General features: G+C 45.4%; 1 pseudogene; it reads left to right on the top strand.

Moving 5' to 3' along the window:
* The window catches only part of LOC115161033 (leucine-rich repeat and calponin homology domain-containing protein 1-like), a 103,460-nt pseudogene that overhangs the window by 40,592 nt on the left and 40,988 nt on the right, over positions 1 to 21,880 (top strand).

Genomic DNA, 21,880 nt, shown 5'->3' with positions numbered 1-21,880 from the left:
AGGCCGTGTCACATCACATGACCTGTTGTATAGCCTACACTGCCCGCCATGCAAACACATAGACACATACATGCACACGTCCCCACCCCCTAATATGTGTCTCAGTTTGAGCCTTAATCGGTCTGTCATGTTGCATAGTAGGATGGGGGTCATAGTGATGCTGATTGTCATGCTGCATAGTAGGATGGGGGTCATAGTGATGCTGACTGTCATGTTGCATAGTAGAATAGGGGTCATAGTGATGCTGACTGTCATGTTGCATAGTAGGATGGGGGTCATGGTGATGCTGACTGTCATGTTGCATAGTAGGATGGGATCATAGTGATGCTGACTGTCATGTTGCATAGTAGGATGGGATCATAGTGATGCTGACTGTCATGTTGCATAGTAGGATGGGGGTCATAGTGATGCTGACTGTCATGTTGCATAGTAGGATGGGGGTCATAGTGATGCTGACTGTCATGTTGCATAGTAGGATGGGGGTCATAGTGATGCTGACTGTCATGCTGCATAGTAGGATGGGGGTCATAGTGATGCTGACTGTCATGCTGCATAGTAGGATGGGGGTCATAGTGATGCTGACTGTCATGCTGCATAGTAGGATGGGGGTCATAGTGATGCTGACTGTCATGCTGCATAGTAGGATGGCATAGCTGACTGTCATGCTGCATAGTAGGATGGGGGTCATAGTGATGCTGACTGTCATGCTGCATAGTAGGATGGGGGTCATAGTGATGCTGACTGTCATGCTGCATAGTAGGATGGGGGTCATAGTGATGCTGACTGTCATGCTGCATAGTAGGATGGGGGTCATAGTGATGCTGACTGTCATGCTGCATAGTAGGATGGGGGTCATAGTGATGCTGACTGTCATGCTGCATAGTAGGATGGGGGTCATAGTGATGCTGACTGTCATGCTGCATAGTAGGATGGGGGTCATAGTGATGCTGACTGTCATGCTGCATAGTAGGATGGGGGTCATAGTGATGCTGACTGTCATGCTGCATAGTAGGATGGGGTCATAGTGATGCTGACTGTCATGCTGCATAGTAGGATGGGGGTCATAGTGATGCTGACTGTCATGCTGCATAGTAGGATGGGGGTCATAGTGATGCTGACTGTCATGCTGCATAGTAGGATGGGGGTCATAGTGATGCTGACTGTCATGTTGCATAGTAGGATGGGGGTCATAGTGATGCTGACTGTCATGTTGCATAGTAGGATGGGGGTCATAGTGATGCTGACTGTCATGTTGCATAGTAGGATGGGGGTCATAGTGATGCTGACTGTCATGTTGCATAGTAGGATGGGGGTCATAGTGATGCTGACTGTCATGTTGCATAGTAGGATGGGGTCATAGTGATGCTGACTGTCATGTTGCATAGTAGGATGGGGGTCATGGTAATGCTGACTCATGTTGCATAGTAGGATGGGGGTCATAGTGATGCTGACTGTCATGCTGCATAGTAGGATGGGGGTCATAGTGATGCTGACTGTCATGCTGCATAGTAGGATGGGGGTCATAGTGATGCTGACTGTCATGCTGCATAGTAGGATGGGGGTCATAGTGATGCTGACTGTCATGCTGCATAGTAGGATGGGGGTCATAGTGATGCTGACTGTCATGCTGCATAGTAGGATGGGGGTCATAGTGATGCTGACTGTCATGCTGCATAGTAGGATGGGGGTCATAGTGATGCTGACTGTCATGCTGCATAGTAGGATGGGGGTCATAGTGACGCTGACTGTCATGCTGCATAGTAGGATGGGGGTCATAGTGACGCTGACTGTCATGCTGCATAGTAGGATGGGGGTCATAGTGACGCTGACTGTCATGCTGCATAGTAGGATGGGGGTCATAGTGATGCTGACTGTCATGCTGCATAGTAGGATGGGGGTCATAGTGATGCTGACTGTCATGTTGCATAGTAGGATGGGGGTCATAGTGATGCTGACTGTCATGTTGCATAGTAGGATGGGGGTCATAGTGATGCTGACTGTCATGTTGCATAGTAGGATGGGGGTCATAGTGATGCTGACTGTCATGTTGCATAGTAGGATGGGGGTCATAGTGATGCTGACTGTCATGTTGCATAGTAGGATGGGGGTCATGGTAATGCTGACTGTCAGGTTGCATAGTAGGATGGGGGTCATAGTGATGCTGACTGTCATGTTGCATAGTAAGATGGGGGTCATGGTGATGCTGACTGTCATGTTGCATAGTAGGATGGGGGTCATAGTGATGCTTACTGTCATGTTGCATAGTAGGATGGGGGTCATGGTAATGTTGACTGTCATGTTGCATAGTAGGATGGGGGTCATAGTGATGCTGACTGTCATGCTGCATAGTAGGATGGGGGTCATAGTGATGCTGACTGTCATGTTGCATAGTAGGATGGGGGTCATGGTGATGCTGACTGTCATGTTGCATAGTAGGATGGGATCATGGTGATGCTGACTGTCATGTTGATTAGTAGGATGGGGTCATGGTGATGCTGACTGTCATGTTGCATAGTAGGATGGGGGTCATGGTGATGCTGACTGTCATGTTGCATAGTAGGATGGGATCATAGTGATGCTGACTCATGTTGCATAGTAGGATGGGGGTCATAGTGATGCTGACTGTCATGTTGCATAGTAGGATGGGGGTCATAGTGATGCTGACTGTCATGTTGCATAGTAGGATGGGGGTCATAGTGATGCTGACTGTCATGTTGCATAGTAGGATGGGGGTCATGGTAATGCTGACTGTCAGGTTGCATAGTAGGATGGGGGTCATAGTGATGCTGACTGTCATGTTGCATAGTAAGATGGGGGTCATGGTGATGCTGACTGTCATGTTGCATAGTAGGATGGGGGTCATAGTGATGCTTACTGTCATGTTGCATAGTAGGATGGGGGTCATGGTAATGTTGACTGTCATGTTGCATAGTAGGATGGGGGTCATAGTGATGCTGACTGTCATGCTGCATAGTAGGATGGGATCATGGTGATGCTGACTGTCATGTTGATTAGTAGGATGGGGTCATGGTGATGCTGACTGTCATGTTGCATAGTAGGATGGGGGTCATGGTGATGCTGACTGTCATGTTGCATAGTAGGATGGGATCATGGTGATGCTGACTGTCATGTTGATTAGTAGGATGGGGTCATGGTGATGCTGACTGTCATGTTGCATAGTAGGATGGGGGTCATGGTGATGCTGACTGTCATGTTGCATAGTAGGATGGGATCATAGTGATGCTGACTCATGTTGCATAGTAGGATGGGGGTCATAGTGATGCTGACTGTCATGTTGCATAGTAGGATGGGGGTCATAGTGATGCTGACTGTCATGCTGCATAGTAGGATGGGGGTCATGGTAATGCTGACTGTCATGCTGCATAGTAGGATGGGGGTCATGGTGATGCTGACTGTCATGTTGCATAGTAGGATTGGGGTCATGGTGATGCTGACTGTCATGTTGCATAGTAGGATGGGGGTCATGGTGATGCTGACTGTCATGTTGCATAGTAGGATGGGATCATAGTGATGCTGACTCATGTTGCATAGTAGGATGGGGGTCATAGTGATGCTGACTGTCATGTTGCATAGTAGGATGGGGGTCATAGTGATGCTGACTGTCATGCTGCATAGTAGGATGGGGGTCATGGTGATGCTGACTGTCATGCTGCATAGTAGGATGGGATCATGGTGATGCTGACTGTCATGTTGCATAGTAGGATGGGATCATGGTGATGCTGACTGTCATGTTGCATAGTAGGATGGGATCATAGTGATGCTGACTCATGTTGCATAGTAGGATGGGGGTCATAGTGATGCTGACTGTCATGTTGCATAGTAGGATGGGGGTCATAGTGATGCTGACTGTCATGCTGCATAGTAGGATGGGGGTCATAGTGATGCTGACTGTCATGCTGCATAGTAGGATGGGGGTCATAGTGATGCTGACTTTCATGCTGCATAGTAGGATGGGGGTCATAGTGATGCTGACTGTCATGTTGCATAGTAGGATGGGGGTCATAGTGATGCTGACTGTCATGTTGCATAGTAGGATGGGGGTCATGGTGATGCTGACTGTCATGTTGCATAGTAGGATGGGGGTCATGGTGATGCTGACTGTCATGTTGCATAGTGGGATGGGGGTCATGGTGATGCTGACTGTCATGTTGCATAGTAGGATGGGGGTCATGGTGATGCTGACTGTCATGTTGCATAGTAGGATGGGATCATAGTGATGCTGACTCATGTTGCATAGTAGGATGGGGGTCATGGTGATGCTGACTGTCATGTTGCATAGTAGGATGGGGGTCATGGTGATGCTGACTGTCATGTTGCATAGTAGGATGGGGTCATGGTAATGCTGACTGTCATGCTGCATAGTAGGATGGGGGTCATGGTGATGCTGACTGTCATGTTGCATAGTAGGATGGGGGTCATGGTGATGCTGACTGTCATGTTGCATAGTAGGATGGGGGTCATGGTAATGCTGACTGTCATGCTGCATAGTAGGATGGGGGTCATGGTGATGCTGACTGTCATGTTGCATAGTAGGATGGGGGTCATGGTGATGCTGACTGTCATGCTGCATAGTAGGATGGGGGTCATAGTGATGCTACATGATACTGACACCATTCACTGTGGGTATTTGGTCTTTCTAAATACATAGTACATATGTGCACACACACTGTGATGTTATTTCCAGGCCTTAGTCATTATTTCCAGTCAGTGCTACTAGTGCTAGCAGGGCTTTGAGTCACACTGAAGCTGTTTTGCTAGAGCGGAAGATCAACTATGAGTAGCCTTTTGTCTCTGAGTGTTTTTAACAGAACTTCCTTCCCCTGTGGTGTCCATAATGTAACACAGGCTTCTATATTGACCGAGTGCTTTAGGTCATCCCAGTTGAATTCACTAAATCACCTTGGAACAGTAGGCAGGAGTGGAGTGGAGCTAATCTGAACACAGTGGCTAATTGTTATTATGGCCTCAGCTGATATCAATGTTGTTATTTGCTGCTGGGAGCCAGTACAGGAATTGTTGTGTTAGCCTGTAGGCTTTGGATAGCTTGGCTGAACTGGCTTGTGTGGAGGGGAGGTCCTGGGCCAGGGAGAGAGACACCTAGTGGCACTAGTATATAACTACAGGTGATATCTGTCTCTTCCCATTTTCTCTCTCTCTCTCGCTCTCACTCACTCTCTCTCACTCACTCTCTCTCACTCTCTCTCTCTCTCTCTCACACTCTCTCTCTCTCTCACACTCTCTCTCTCTCTCACACTCTCTCTCTCTCTCTCTCTCTCACTCTCTCTCTCTCTCTCTCACACTCTCTCTCTCACACTCTCTCTCTCTCTCTCTCTCTCTCTCTCTCTCTCTCTCTCTCTCTCTCTCTCTCTCTCTCTCTCTCTCTCTCTCTCTCTCTCTCTCTCTCTCTCTCTCTCTCTCTCTCTCTCTCTCTCTCTCTCTCTCTCTCTCTCTCAGACCTGTCGAGGAATCGTTTGGCGGAGGTCCCCTTAGAGGTGTGTCACCTGGTTGCCTTGGAAACGCTGAACCTCTATCACAACTGTATCAAGACCATTCCTGACACAATCATCAGCCTACAGTCACTCACCTCCTTAAACCTCAGGTAAGACTTGAACCTACAGGTGACTGTGTTGAGTGAGAAGCACATTTGTTTTCAATGATAGAAAGAAAATGTAGGCGTTTCTAAGAGTTGCTGAATATCAGTGGTTTATAAAGTTGTTTGCACAGTTATCGCTATAAAGGCGGCAGTATTGGTTCAGTGAAGAGTTAAGTATATTAGATGTCATTTGATAAGCAGCACAGAAGGTTGGCAGTTGGCAGTAGTCTGATTTGGACCAGGGCTTGTTTACACTCAGGTGTTTGATCCCAACTGTTTCCCAGGACAGACACGCTTGTCAGGCTTCACGCATCACAGATGCCTCTCAATGGGCTGATGTCACCACTTCCAACCTCCAGGCAGGACCGCAGAGCAATAGCATATCGTGTCTCTGTGTTTGTGCAATGCGCTCAGATCACATATTGGAATGATGCACGACACTACTTGTTTAATTTTATCTCTCTCCACTCCCGCTCTATCTAGCGACAGAGGGAGACATAGAGAAAGAAGGGGAGAGGGAGAGCGACAAAGAGAGAGATGGGGGAGGAAGATGGTAGAGAGAGACAGGGAGAGACCGAGAGAGATGGGGAGAAGGTCATCATATCAGTGCTAGCCTGTTTCTTTACTGCCTGCTGTACGCATCATCAACCTGCGACCGACTCGGTACTCTCTGTCTCTAATCTCTTCCTCTGTGCTCACACCACCGTGCAACTGAGGGAGATTCATTAGTCATATCTCTGACAGACACACACAGAAGACCAAACCCACACACATGCATGTGGGGTTACGGTCATATCATTTAAGCTGAGTTAATAAGTGATTAATTGAATTTAAGCTGAGTTAATAAGTGATTCATTGAATTTAAGCTGAGTTAATAAGTGATTCATTGAATTTAAGCTGAGTTAATAAGTGATTCATTGAATCAGTTATATAAATGCTACATCTGAAGGGGGAGGATGTAAAATACCCTCGGTGGAGGGTAGCTGATGTAGGTTAACGTGAGTCCGTGGCGTGTGTCTGAGTATAATGTGATGTGAGCACCACAGTGACCGCACCAGGGTATGTGTTTTACACCACTAGACAGGAATGTTATCAGACGCCATGGAGACACTGGCAGATAATCTCATTTGAATTTGTGGCTTTTCATATTGCTGTCAAAACAGGAAATAGACAATGTTCTCCATGTCTGCACCAGGAACACATGAAAAGGAAGGCTTTATTTTTAGGATCGTTCTGTTCCTGGCCTGCATCATGGTGGAAAGAGGATAAAGGCTCTTTGTTGTCTAGATAGAACTTTGGCAGTTGTGGAATAAAATGTCTTATTTTGAAGTTAATGGGATGGAGGCTGTTTAGAGCTGTCAGCTGTTGTTGTCATTGAGTTTGCTGATTTGTTTTGCTGCTTTTGTTCTCTTAGCTTTTATTCAGGCAGGCAGCTTTTACTGTGACTGTTGGCCTGCTTGCTTGTTACTCTATTGTGTTAGCTTGTGCTGCTGTGCTAGCTGCAGTGCAGTGTAGTGGTTTTCAGATCGACACACTAGCCACTTGAAATATAATAGCCATAAAACATATCACATGACTCTTCATGAGGGGTTGTAAAAAGCTATGCTTAATATGAGTGTTCACAGAACAATAACATCTAACATACACCAGACAACACATTGTTTCAGGGAGGGAGGGAGTCAGGAGCCATGGTCATGGAATGCCTTCTACCTACTATGGGCCTGTTGTGTATCTGGAGCTGAAAGGTCGTTTCCATAGCAGAGAGAAAGGCCTGCCCTCCCTGGTATATGGAAAGATTAAACACCGAGAAAGACGATAAGGAAACAGAAAAGGAGAAGGAGAGAGGTTCAATAAGGAGCGTGAGACGGATTACCAGGAAGCGTACTCAAAGCATGCGCGGACCAGCTGCTCGGTGTCTTCACTGACATGTTCAACCTCTCCCTGACTGAGACTGTAATACCTACATTTTTCAAGCAGACCACCATAGTCCCTGTGCTCAAGGAAGCTAAGGTAACCTGCTTAAATGATTACCGCCCCGTAGCACTCACGTCGGTAGCCATGAAGTGCTTTGAAAGGCTGGTCAGGGCTCACATCAACAGCATCCTCCCGGATACTGATCCACAGATGTAAGAAGGCTGTTCATTGACTACAGCTCAGCGTGCAACACCATAGTGCCTACAAAACTCATCACTGAGCTAAGGACCCTGGGATGGCGCCTCCCTCTGCAACTGGATCCTGGACTTCCTGACGGGCCGCCCCCCAGGTGGTAAGGGTGGGCAACAACACGTCTGCCACACTGATCCTCAACACTGGGGCCACTCAGGGGTGTGTACTTAGTCCTGTACTCCCTGTTCACCCACAACTGCATGGCCAAACACGACTCCAACACCATCATTAAGTTTGCTGACGACCCAGCAGTGGTAGGCCTGATCACCGACAACGATGAGACGGCCTATAGGAGGAGGTCAGAGAACTGGCAGTGTGGTGCCAGGACAACAACCTCTCCCTCAATGTGAGCAAGACTTGCTGATCGTGGACTACAGGAAAAGACGGCCGAACAGGCCCCCATTAACATCGACGGGGCTGTATTGGAGCGGGTCGAGAGTTTCAAGTTCCTTGGTGTTCACATCACCAACGAACTACCATGGTCTAAACACACCAAGACAGATGTGAAGAGGGCACGACAACACCTTTTCCCCCTCAGGAGACTGAAAAGATTTGGCATGGGTCCTCAGATCCTCAAAGTTCTACAGCTGCACCATCGTGAGCATCCTGACCGGTTACATCACCGCCTGGTATGGCAACTGCTCGGCATCTGACCGTAAGGCGCTACAGAGGGTAGTGCGAACGGCCCAGTACATCACTGAGGCCAAGCTTCCTGCCATCCAGGACCTATATACTAGGCGGTGTCAGAGGAAAGTCATTAAATTGTAGAGACTCCAGTCACCCAAGTCAGACTGTTTTCTCTGCTACCGCACGGCAAGCGGTACTGGAGCGCCAAGTCTAGGACCAAAAGGCTCCTTAACAGCTTCTACCCCCAAGCCATAAGACTCCTGAACAATTAATCAAATGGCCACTGGACTATTTACATTGACCCCCCCCCCCCCCCCCCCCCCCCCCCCCATTGGTTTTGTACACTGCTGCTACTCGCTGTTTATTATCTATGCAGTCACTTCCCCCCTACCTACTGTACATGTACAAATTACCTCAACTAACTTGTACCCCCGCACACTCAACTAACCCCCGCACACTCAACTAACCTGTACCCCCGCACACTGACTCAGTACCGGTACCCCCTGTACAGTTGAAGTGGGAAATTTACATACACCTTAGCCAAATACATTTAAACTCCGTTTTTCACAATTCCTGACATTTAATCCGAGTAAAATTTCCCGGTCTTATGTCAGTTAGGATCACCACTTTATTTTAAGAATGTGAAATGTCAGAATAATAATAGAGAGAATGATTTATTTCAGCTTTTATTTCTTTCATCACATTCCCAGTGGGTCAGAAGTTTACGTATACTCAATTAGTATTTGGTAGCATTACCTTTAAATTGTTTAACTTGGGTCAAACGTTTTGCGTAGCCTTCCACAAGCTTCCCACAATACATTTTGGCCCATTCCTCCTGACAGCTGGTGTAACTGAGTCAGGTTTGTAGGTCTCCTTTCTCGCACACACTTTTTCAGTTCTGCCCACAGATTTTCTATAAGATTGAGGTCATGGCTTTGTGATGGCCACTCCAATACCTTGCCTTTGTTGTCCTTAAGCCATTTTGTCACAACTTTGGAAGTATGCTTGGGGTCATTGTCCATTTGGAAGACCCATTTGCGACCAAGCTTTAACTTCCTGACTGATGTCTTGATGTTACTTCAATATATCCACCTAATTTTCCATCCTCATGATGCCATCTATTTTGTGAAGTGCACCAGTCCCTCCTGCAGCAAAGCACCCCTACAACATGATGCTGCCACCTCCGTGCTTCACGGTTTGGATGGTGTTCTTCGGCTTGCAAGCCTCCCCCTTTTTCCTCCAAACATAACAATGGTCATTATGGCCAAACTGTTCTATTTTTGTTTCATCAGATCAGAGGACATTGCTCCAAAAAGCACGATCTTTGTCCCCATGTGCAGTTGCAAACCGCAGTCTGACTTTTGTATGGCAGTTTTGGAGCAGTGGCTTCTTCCTTGCTGAGCGGGCTTTCAGGTTATGTCAATATAGGACCCGTTTTACTGTAGATACTTTTGTACCCGTTTACTCCAGCATCTTCACAAGGTCCTTTGCTGTTGTTCTGGGATTGATTTGCACTTTTCACACCAGAGTACGTTAATTTCTAGGAGACAGAATGCGTCTCCTTCCTGAGCGGTATGACGGCTGTGTGGTCCCATGGTGTTTATACTTGCGAACTATTGTTTGTACAGATGAACGTGGTACCTTCAGGCGTTTGGCAATTGCTCCCAAGGATGAACCAGACTTGTGGAGGTCTACAAATGTTTTTCTGAGGTCTTGACTGATTTCTTTTGATTTTCCCATGATGTCAAGCAAAGAGGCACTGAGTTTGAAGGTAGGCCTTGAAATACATCCACAGGTACACCTCCAATTGACTCAAATTATGTCAATTAGCCTGTCAGAAGCTTCTAAAGCCATGGCATCATTTTATGGAATTTTCCAAGCTGTTTAAAGGCACAGTCAACTTAGTGTATGAAATAATCTGTCTGTAATAATCTGTCTGTAAACAATTGTTGGAAAAATGACTTGTGTCATGCACAAAGTAGATGTCCTAACCGACTTACATTTAACAAACTATAGTTTTTGCATGTAAACCTGACTTCAACTGTATATAGCCTCGTTATTGTTATTTTGTGTTACTTTTTATTCTTTTTTACTTATTTGGTAAATATTTTCTCAACTCTTCTTGAACTGCACTGTTAAGGGCTTGTAAATAAGCATTTCACGGTAAGGTCTAAAGTTGTTGTATTCAGCATGTGAAAAATAAAGTTTGATTTGAGAGTGAGCGTCAGTAAGGAGAGGGGGAGAGAGGGTCAATAAGGAGAGGGAGAAAGAGCAGGGTCAATAAGGAGAGGGAGAAAGAGCAGGGTCAATAAGGAGAGGGAGAAAGAGCAGGGTCAATAAGGAGAGGGAGAAAGAGCAGGGTCAATAAGGAGAGGGAGAAAGAGCAGGGTCAATAAGGAGAGGGAGAAAGAGCAGGTCAATAAGGAGAGGGAGAAAGAGCAGGGTCAATAAGGAGAGGGAGAAAGAGCAGGTCAATAAGGAGAGGGAGAAAGAGCAGGTCAATAAGGAGAGGGAGAAAGAGCAGGGTCAATAAGGAGAGGGAGAAAGAGCAGGGTCAATAAGGAGAGGGAGAAAGAGCAGGGTCAATAAGGAGAGGGAGAAAGAGCAGGGTCAATAAGGAGAGGGAGGAAGAGCAGGGTCAATAAGGAGAGGGAGAAAGAGCAGGGTCAATAAGGAGAGGGAGAAAGAGCAGGGTCAATAAGGAGAGGGAGAAAGAGCAGGGTCAATAAGGAGTGGGAGAAAGAGCAGGGTCAATAAGGAGAGGGAGAAAGAGCAGGGTCAATAAGGAGAGGGAGAAAGAGCAGGGTCAATAAGGAGAGGGAGAAAGAGCAGGGTCAATAAGGAGAGGGAGAAAAGAGCAGGGTCAATAAGGAGAGGGAGAAAGAGCAGGGTCAATAAGGAGAGGGAGAAAGAGCAGGGTCAATAAGGAGAGGGAGAAAGAGCAGGGTCAATAAGGAGAGGGAGAAAGAGCAGGGTCAATAAGGAGGGTGAGTGAGTGAGAATAAGCAGTATATATATACACTGCTCAAAAAAATAAAGGGAACACTTAAACAACACATCCTAGATCTGAATGAAAGAAATAATCTTATTAAATACTTTTTTCTTTACATAGTTGAATGTGCTGACAACAAAATCATACAAAAATAATCAATGGAAATCCAATTTATCAACCCATGGAGGTCTGGATTTGGAGTCACACTCAAAATTAAAGTGGAGAACCACACTACAGGCTGATCCAACTTTGATGTAATGTCCTTAAAACAAGTCAAAATGAGGCTCAGTAGTGTGTGTGGCCTCGGCGTGCCTGTATGACCTCCCTACAACGCCTGGGCATGCTCCTGATGAGGTGGCGGATGGTCTCCTGAGGGATCTCCTCCCAGACCTGGACTAAAGCATCCGCCAACTCCTGGACAGTCTGTGGTGCAACGTGGCGTTGGTGGATGGAGCGAGACATGATGTCCCAGATGTGCTCAATTGGATTCAGGTCTGGGGAACGGGCGGGCCAGTCCATAGCATCAATGCCTTCCTCTTGCAGGAACTACTGACACACTCCAGCCACATGAGGTCTAGCATTGTCTTGCATTAGGAGGAACCCAGGGTCAACCGCACCAGCATATGGTCTCACAAGGGGTCTGAGGATCTCATCTCGGTACCTAATGGCAGTCAGGCTACCTCTGGCGAGCACATGGAGGGCTGTGCGGCCCCCCCAAAGAAATGCCACCCCACACCATGACTGACCCACCGCCAAACCGGTCATGCTGGAGGATGTTGCAGGCAGCAGAACGTTCTCCACGGCGTCTCCAGACTCTGTCACGTCTGTCACGTGCTCAGTGTGAACCTGGTTTCATCTATGAAGAGCACAGGGCGCCAGTGGCGAATTTGCAAATCTTGGTGTTCTCTGGTAAATGCCAAACGTCCTGCACGGTGTTGGGCTGTAAGCACAACCCCCACCTGTGGACGTCGGGCCCTTATACCACCCTCATGGAGTCTGTTTCTGACCGTTTGAGCAGACACATGCACATTTGTGGCCTGCTAGAGGTCATTTTGCAGGGCTCTGGCAGTGCTCCTCCTGCTCCTCCTTGCACAAAGGCGGAGGTAGCGGTCCTGCTGCTGGGTTGTTGCCCTCCTACGGCCTCCTCCACGTCTCCTGATGTACTGGCCTGTCTCCTGGTAGCGCCTCCATGCTCTGGACACTACGCTGACAGACACAGCAAACCTTCTTGCCACAGCTCGCATTGATGTGGCATCCTGGATGAGCTGCACTACCTGAGCCACTTGTGTGGGTTGTAGACTCCGTCTCATGCTACCACTAGAGTGAAAGCACCGCCAGCATTCAAAAGTGACCAAAACATCATCCAGGAAGCATAGGAACTGAGAAGTGGTCTGTGGTTACCACCTGCAGAACCACTCCTTTATTGGGGGTGTCTTGCTAATTGCCTATAATTTCCACCTGTTGTCTATTCCATTTGCACAACAGCATGTGAAATTTATTGTCAATCAGTGTTGCTTCCTAAGTGGACAGTTTGATTTCACAGAAGTGTGATTGACTTGGAGTTACATTGTGTTGTTTAAGTGTTCCCTTTATTTTTTTGAGCAGTGTATATATATATATGAGTGAGAGAGAATAAGCAGTATATAGAGAAACATGAGGTGCAGTTTTTGTATAATTATTTGTCTTATTCTGTGGTCCTTGCTGATAGCTCCTCTCTTGGCCTGTGTTGTTATGTTACTGCTCCACTGGGGATTCCATTCTGCATACACAGGTAGCTGGAATTATTGGATGGGCGGATGTTAGAATTTTTCTTTCAGACAGTCACCATGTTATGTCTATACCTTCTCCCTCATCATATGGAGTGGATCTAAGCGGCTCTTGTGGGAGGATTCAATAGAGAGTGGATCCCACAGAGGAACTCATGCTGTCTCTAATCTCTTGGGTCGGAGACAGAGACCGTGTTTGACATCTCTGGCTCTGTGGCGCCTCTGGACTGCACAGTGATACGGCTCGATCTGATGCAACGCACGCATGCCAACTCGCAGGCACGCACGCACGCTCACACATACACGCAGAAAACACCGCTGAGTGGCGTGAAAGCATCCAGTTTTCCAAAATGTTCCCATACTCTAAGTCCTCACCACTCTGTGTTCTCCAGCACAAAATAACCAATAACTCAGGGAAGTGTAATCAAAGTCTTTGCACACACTCCAGAACAAGAGGCTTTCCTGTCTGTGTGCATGTGTGTGTACCAATGGGTCATTTCCAGGATATTCTTTAGCCTTTTGTTGTGGAGAGCTTGTTTTCTCTGGGTCATCTGTAATCAGCTCTGCTCATGCTGGCAGCCTCTCTACCAACCTCTATGTCTGTTAAATATCTCTAAATGATCTCTATGTTAAAGGCTCTGTTCCAGTCTCTCTGTCTGTCTACATATTAAGGCCTCTCTCTTGCTCTGCCACAGACATCCTGCTGCGTGCTGGCTAACTGCAGCTGTAAGCCGGAGACAACACCAGAAGTCTGTTTTTATGAGGTTCAAACTGTTTTGAAGGAGTTCTGATCTGTTTTGGAAAGGCTTTGGATTGTTTTTGAGCATTTTGTTTAACTGCTCATGTAAACCAGGGAGGAACACCAACGTCCTGTTTTTATGAGGAGTTTTGGGCTGTCGTGCTGGACTGAACTGAACTAGATTGGAACAGTGTGTTTTATGTTTTGCACAAGTACGAAAGTGTTTATGGGAAAGCTAATGAGTAGTTTTATACAGTAGTGTTGCACAGTATACTGAAACTGCTGTACTTTCTTTCGATGCTAGAACATGAAAAACGGTTCAGTACTAGAATTTCTGTTACTTTCGGTACTTTCGGTAATTCGTATTTATAATGACGGCCTACCCCGGCTAAACCCTAACCCGGACGACGCTGGGCCAATTGTGCGCCGCCCTGTGGGACTCCCAATCACGTTGTGATACGGCCTGGAATCAAACCAGGGTCTGTAGTGACTAGGGTTGCACATTTTGGGGAATATTCAGAGGTGGAAACTTTCTGTGGGAATTAACAGGAATATATGGGAAATAATGGAAATATATGCAAATTAATATTAATACCATTTAAATGTAGATGTTTTTTGCATTGGATATATTTACCATATCATATGGAGACAAACACAAACCTTTTTTTTACCTGATCATAGACAAATTGCTAATTATTAAATCTTTCCAATAGAAAAAAACGATTTAGTTACGAATTGAACTTTAATTAAATGAGTTGACTCTTCACATGGGATGATTTCACTGAACAACAAAAGAAAGGGATTATTGAATGATCCCCAATAATCCATCGCATCTTCCAAAAACGTTTTCTGTAAAAATGATAGTCTCGAAACTAAAGCTTTGGTTGTCTTCCTCTCAGGCTTCCATTTGTACTCCCTGGACCTCCTCAATGTCCACCTCTTGAACATCAGACTCTGAGGCCTCATCTTCACTGTCACTTAACAACCTTGTTGAGGATAGCAAGTCAGGCTCAAAATGCCCCAAATTTGCCTGGATGGCCACCAATTTTTTCGACCCTTGTATTGGTCAGCCTGTTGCGTGCTTTGGTGTGTGTGTTCCCAAACAAGGACCAGTTGCGCTCTGAGGCAGCTGATGTTGGTGGGATTTGGAGGATGATGGAGGCAACCGGGGAAAGAGTCTCAGATCCACAAAGTCCCTTCCACCAGGTGGCTGATGAGATATGTTGGCACGACTGCCATATTGCATCTCCATCCCAAAGCCTTTGCTTGGAAGTGTATTTTGCCAGACTGCCAAGAACCTTGCCCTCATCCAGGCCAAGGTGGCGAGATATGGTAGTGATGACATCATAGGCCTTGTTGAGCTCTGCACCAGATAGGATGCTCTTGCCAGCGTACTTGGGGTCCAACATGTACGCTGCAGCGTGTATGGGCTTCAGGCAGAAGTCTTCACGCTTTTTGATGTATTTCAGAACTGCAGTTTCCTCTGCTTGGAGGAACAGTGATGTGGGCAGGGCAGTATGGATTTCTTCTCTTACATCTGCAAGCAGAGTCTGAACATCAGACAGAATGGCATTGTCTCCTTCAATCCGTGCAATGGCTACTGCTATAGGTTATAGAGTTACCACTCTCTCCCAAAAATACATCATCCAGGAGGATCCTCTTGATGAGGCTGTCCATATCGGCAGACTGTGATATGGCCATTTCTTGAAGAGTCTCCTTCCCCTCCAGGAGACTGTCAAACAGGTTGCTGGCAGCTTCAATGTGGTTCTCTTATTCTCACTTTGCTTGGTGAGGTAGATTGCTGCTATAACTTGATGGCCCTTCACATACCTAACCATTTCCTTGACTCTCTTGTAGAGTGTATCCATTGTTTTCAGTGCCATGATGTCCTTGAGGAGCAGAATCAGTGTATGAGCAGCACAGCCAAGCAGCCTTCATGTTTGCAGCATTGTCTCTCACCAGTGCAAATATGTTCTGTGGTCCAAGGTCATTGATGACTGCCTTCAGCTCATCTGCAATGTAGAGGCCAGTGTGTCTGTTGTCCCTTGTGTCTGTGCTCTTGTAGAATACTGGTTAAGGGCTGGAGATTATTTAGTTAATTATGCTGGGCGAAGAACATTCAGAAATCTCTGCCAATACACATTGCCTGTGAGCATCAGAGGTGAACCAGTTGCATACACAGCTCAAGCAAGACATTCATTAGCATTTCTTTGACTACGCCCCTCCATTGAGTCAAAAAAAACGTCTGATTCCAGGAGGACCATGAGCTGTTGCTATGAATAAGGTGTCTGATTCATCATTTTCACCTCGAAAAGAAGTACAGGGACTTTTGTCAGAGGTTGCTTGTTGTAAGTAAACATTAGTAAAAAAACAAAAACAAATACAATTCCATGTACAGATCAATAGTTAAGCAGTTAGATTAAACAACTCCTTTGTAAGATAAATGTTTTAAAATAAAACATGTATGGAAACAGGTGAATTAACACTCAGTTAGCAGGCTCAAGCAAGCTAAAACCCACATGGTAGCAAAAACTAACTAGCAGAAATTGTTAACAATTTAGAAATGATTTAAGCACACTTTGCTGTATGCTACTATTTACTAGTTAACAAAAAATAATGTATGTCCTATAAAATATATTCACCCCACCCAGTATTGTAATCAGAACGTACCAGAAAGCATGTAGTCCTTGGCTCAGACAGTGTAGTAGTGTGGGTTCAATAGCATCTCATTAGTGTGCAAGATCTTGAGAATCAGCTGTACATGTGATGGAAGAGTGCAATGTGCATGCAGAGGGTTGCAATTCCATTGAATTGGGGATAGTTTAACCAAAATATGCCACAAGACCTAGAATTGCCTGATGTGTATCCCACAAAAAAGGTTCACTGTTATAAGCTAACTTTTTGATGAATTTAAGCAAAATTCCCCATATTCCCGGGCTTAACTTTTCGTGGAAAATTTACCGGAAAGTTTCCTTCCCTTTGCAACCCTAGTAGTGACTCCTCTAGCACTGAGATGCAGTGCCTTAGACTGCTGCGCCACTGGGGATCCCCAGTTGGATTGGTAAAAACAAGAGTCAAATTGATTGTAGAATTGATTCATTAATGCAACATGGATGTTGACGTAAAACATTTATTCTAATGATACTGAACTCATAAGATGCCCCACGATTTAACAGAGCAGTTTCTGTCTGGATCACGTGTCATTCTGTGACTGGCTAATATGCTTTATTTATTTGCTGTGTTATTGTTTTGGTATTATTTATCGTGATACTATACCTTGTACCTGACCATTTGTGGTATCATGAAAACAGTACAGCACATTACACACAAGCAGTCACACACACTGAGTCATCTACATGTACTGCTAATATGAATATATCAGGGATGAGCAACTTTGTTGGGGTGGGAGCCACAAAAAACTCCTCATGAGTGGCTGCAGTGGCTCGTGGGTCTGTGTACCCACATCCAGACCCCCCCCCCCCCTTAAACATTGAGTTAAACATTTTAGCGGTCCCCCCTTGTGACAGCGAAGACAAAAAAAATATGTTTTGCCGCTAATATCCTGCTATTCCACAAATGATGCAATAGGGTGGATGTTTGCAGTTTTTATGTTTAACTGGTTATCAATTAATTCGACCATGCTTACTACACGTCTTGATACATAGTCTAGCGGCTAACTTAATGTTTTGCTGACAAATTTCAAAATTGCACCTTGTGTTTTCTGTTATTCTAACTCTCAACAGTAGGTTGAAACCCCAACTTAGTCTCCCCCCCCCCCAAAAAAAAGCAACAGAATTGGTCCGCGGGCCTACAAAAGGGGGGCCACCAGTTGCCCATCCCTGGAATATGGCATTACATTCTTAGAATGCAGATAGTGCGCTTTGCCTTTACCCTCTTAATCTTCATTGGTTTAAAATGATTCAAAAAGCTTTTGTTTACATAAGAAAATAGACGAGGTCTGTCTCCTGTTGGGTATAACCATGTACAGTGAATTCGAAAATTATTGACACCCCATAACTTTATCCACATTTTGTTCCGATAAAGCCTTATTCTAAAATGGATGAAATAAATAGAAAATCCCAATTTAATCAACACACAATACCCCATATTGACATAGCAAAAACATGTTTTTTTGAGTTTTTTGCAAATGTATTAGAAATAAAATACAAATATTTTTACATACGTATTCAGCCACTTTGCTATGAGACTCGGAATTGAGCTCAGGTGCATCCTGTTTCCATTGATCATCCTTGATGTTTCTACAACTTGATTGGAGTCCACCTGTGGTAAACTAATTTATTTGGACATGATTTAAAAAAGCACGCACCTGTCGATATTAAGGTCCCACAGTTGACTGCATGTCAGAGCAAAAACCAAGCCACGAGGTCAGAAGAATTGTCCGTAGAGCTCTGAGACAAGATTGTATCGGCACAGATTTGGGTAAGGGTACCAAAACCTTTCTGCAGCATTGAAGGTACCCAAGAACACAGTGGGCTCAATCATTCTTAAATGGAAGAAGTTTGGAACCATCAAGACTCTTCCTAATGCTGGCCGCCCGGCCAAACTGAGCAGTCAGGGGAGAAGGGCCTTGGTCAGGGAGGTGACCAAGAACCTGATGGTCACTCTGACGGAGCTCCAGAGTTCCTCTGTGAAGATGGGAGAACCTTCCAGAAAGACAACCATCTCTGCAGCACTCTACTAATTAGGCCTTTATGATAGAGTGGCCAGACAGAAGCCACTCTTCAGTAAAAGGCACATGACAGCCCACTTGGAGTTTGCCTAAAGTCACCTAAAGGACTCTGACCATGAGAAACAAGATTCTCTGGTCTGATGAAACCAAGATTGAACTATTTAGCCTGAATGCCACGTGTCACGTCTGGAGGAAACCTGGCACCATCCCTACGGTGAAACATGGTGGTGGCAGCATCATGCTGTGGGGGATGTTTTTCAGCATCAGGGACTGGGAGAATTGTCAGGATTGAGGGAAAGATTAGCAGAGCAAAGTACAGAGATCCTTGATGAAAACCTGCACCAGAGTTCTCAGGACCTCAGACTGGGGCGAAGGTTCACCTCCCAACAGGACAACGACTCTAAGCACACAGCCAAGACAATGCATGAGTGGCTTCGGGACAAGTCTCTGGATGTCCTTGAGTGGCCCAGCCAGATCCCGGACTTGAACCCGACCGAACTTCTCTGGAGCGACCTGGAGAGGGTTTTATAAATAAACATCAACCAGTGGGTCTTGTGACGGGTATACAGAGAACCAGTTTACAGAGCAGTATAGAGTGCAGTGATGTGTCTTATAAGGAGCATTGGTGGCAAATCTGATGGCCGAATGTTAAAGAACATCTAGCCGCTCAAGAGCACCCTTACCTGCCGATCTATAAATTGTCTCCGTAGTCTAGCATGGGTAGGATGGTCATCTGAATCAGGATCATAACCAAGAAGACTCGAGGCTGTAATCGCTCTCAAAGGTACTTCAACAAAGTACTGAGTAAAGGGTCTGAATACTTAAGTAAATGTGATATTTCATTGTTTTATTTTTAATGCATTTGCAAAAATGTCCAAAGACCTGTTTTTGCGTTGTCATGGGATATTGTGTGTAGATTGATGAGGGGGGGGAAAACAATTGAATCAATTTTACAATAAGGCTGTAAAGTAACAATGTGGGGAAAAAAATCTAGATTTCTGAATATTTTCCGTATGCACTTCCAGATTCTACCAGTGAAATGAAAATGTGCTGGTTCAAGCTTGTGGTTTGGATAATTGTGATGTTTATGATAAAAACGTAATGTTGTTAATATAGTAATGAGTATAGGCCGTGGCAGAGCCAGGATGATATTCCCCTTTAAGGAAATGGGTTCAGTTGGTATGGGGTCATATTCATGCATATTAGAGTACATGACACAAGGTCCATCACACATTTTTATTGAAGTTTCCATCCAAGTGGATCGTCGTCAGGTCTAGATTGTAGACACTCTGGACATCCTATGTATCACTCTTTGATCTGCATCTCTCTGCTGGTGTGTAATATAATATGTTTGTTTGTGTTTGTGTTCACAGTCGGAACCAGCTGTGTGCTCTGCCAGCCTCCCTGTGTGGGTTACCCCTACGAGTCCTCATTGCCAGCAACAACAAACTGGTGTGTATACCTGAGGCCATCGGACAGCTCAGGAGTCTCATGGAGCTGGTAAGAGATTATCTTTCTTTTGCTCTTTCTTTCTCTCTCTCTTGTGTGTGTGCCAGTCTCTGACTCAGCTCTTAGTTTCCTGTGTGAGCTCCTAGCCAGGCCTTATGTAACTGTTCTGTTCTCCACTGAGGGGTGAAATTAATGGAACCGGCCCTCATGCAGCTAGAGCAGGGAAGGAGAGGAGAGGAGAGACGAGACATTGTCTGACTCCATGTGAGGAGACAGGGAAGAACAGTGGGATAGGGAGCATTTAATATGGACGTGTTATGAGCCATACAAACCCCTAGTCTTTACCGTAGCTCTTGTACACAAGGGGCGACTAACTATCCTCCTGGAGAGTTACTGGGTGAGCAGACCAGTCCTTCTCTAACACACCTGATTCTCTTATCTGCAGTTCATCAGGACCATGATTAGATGAATCAGGTGTGTTTGAGCAGGGCTGGAACAAAATCCTGCACACCCACCAGTAAAGCGTTAGTGCGTGTGTGAGTTAACTCAGTGTGTTGTGCCCCCTACAGGATGTGAGCTGTAATGAGATCACTGCTCTGCCCCGTCACATCGGCCGACTCAAGGCCCTCCGAGAACTCAACGTCCGCAGGAACCTGCTCTGTGTCCTACCTGAAGGTGAGTTTAGACCCATTAAACCATATTACCTGCCATGTCTTTCCTGTAAGTGAGTTTTGATACCTAAGGAAGTGTTTTCCAGATGGGTCACGAAGAGACTCGGATGTTTTGTCGCAGCTGGGTCATGTCTGGGTTGTGTTTGGAAACAATCGTTTGTTTGTTTGTTTAGCTGATTTTGGTGGATCACAGAATATTTAGGGAACCAGTTACCTAAAGAGGAATTCTGTTAGTTTCCACAGATTGTAATTCAAAAACAATAAGAATAGAAAGGTTCAGGATTTTTGTAAAGCAACACAGTTGAAAAATATATGGCAAATCGAAATCAAACTGGATGGACATCAGAAATAGACGGGAGAGGTTGAGGGTAGAGGAAGGACAAGACAAAAAAACAAACAAAATATAACAATTGTAATATAGATTGTGTCCTTAAAATGTATATAGTGTGTGTATAAGCTGGAAGTAGAAGCCTAAGTGTTGTTCATTAGTTTACTTCAATTAGGGGAGGGGTGGTAGGGTTAGCGGAAAATAATAATAAAGCAAAATATATTTTTAAAATATGTGTGTGTGGATATATACAGTACCAGTCAAATGTTTGGACACACCCACTCTAGAGGTAGTTTTGAGTTGAGAACCGCCACGGGATTTACGGTCTTGGAATTGGAGGTTCCAGTTAGGGCATCCTGCGGGACCTGCGTGTCCCAACAGAGATAATTGTGGCGCTATCTGCATTTTTCATGCTGCGGGCGGCGGGAGCAGGCAGTCAGACAGATGACTTTGCGATTTAAAATATTTTTGTTGTCCCGCAGATTATTATACAACTGTCATTTTTCTGCTTTGTATGCGTCAGCCTGAGCCTAACTATTGTATTAAAACACATACTTCATTATTCACACACAGAATTTGCTGCTTCAACTTCAGTAGCCCACCTTTCCTCTCCTAGTATGTGTGGTCTCATTAAAATAGAGTACACTGCCTACATGGGCAGAGAATCGCGTGGCAGTTAACTTAAATATGAAAATAACATAAATATGGTTGTAATTTACTACAGTGTGTAAATAAATATTGATCATGAAAAGAAGTGGAGGCTGCTCAACCAACATGAGTCGAGGTGCAATCAAAAAATGTCATAATTTAAAAGGAAAAGACACAACGCCCTCATAGG

Source organism: Salmo trutta, chromosome 24 (genome assembly GCF_901001165.1).
Source record: "Salmo trutta chromosome 24, fSalTru1.1, whole genome shotgun sequence".
NCBI lineage: Eukaryota > Metazoa > Chordata > Actinopteri > Salmoniformes > Salmonidae > Salmo > Salmo trutta.
This window is presented reverse-complemented; position numbering and strand designations above follow the sequence as displayed.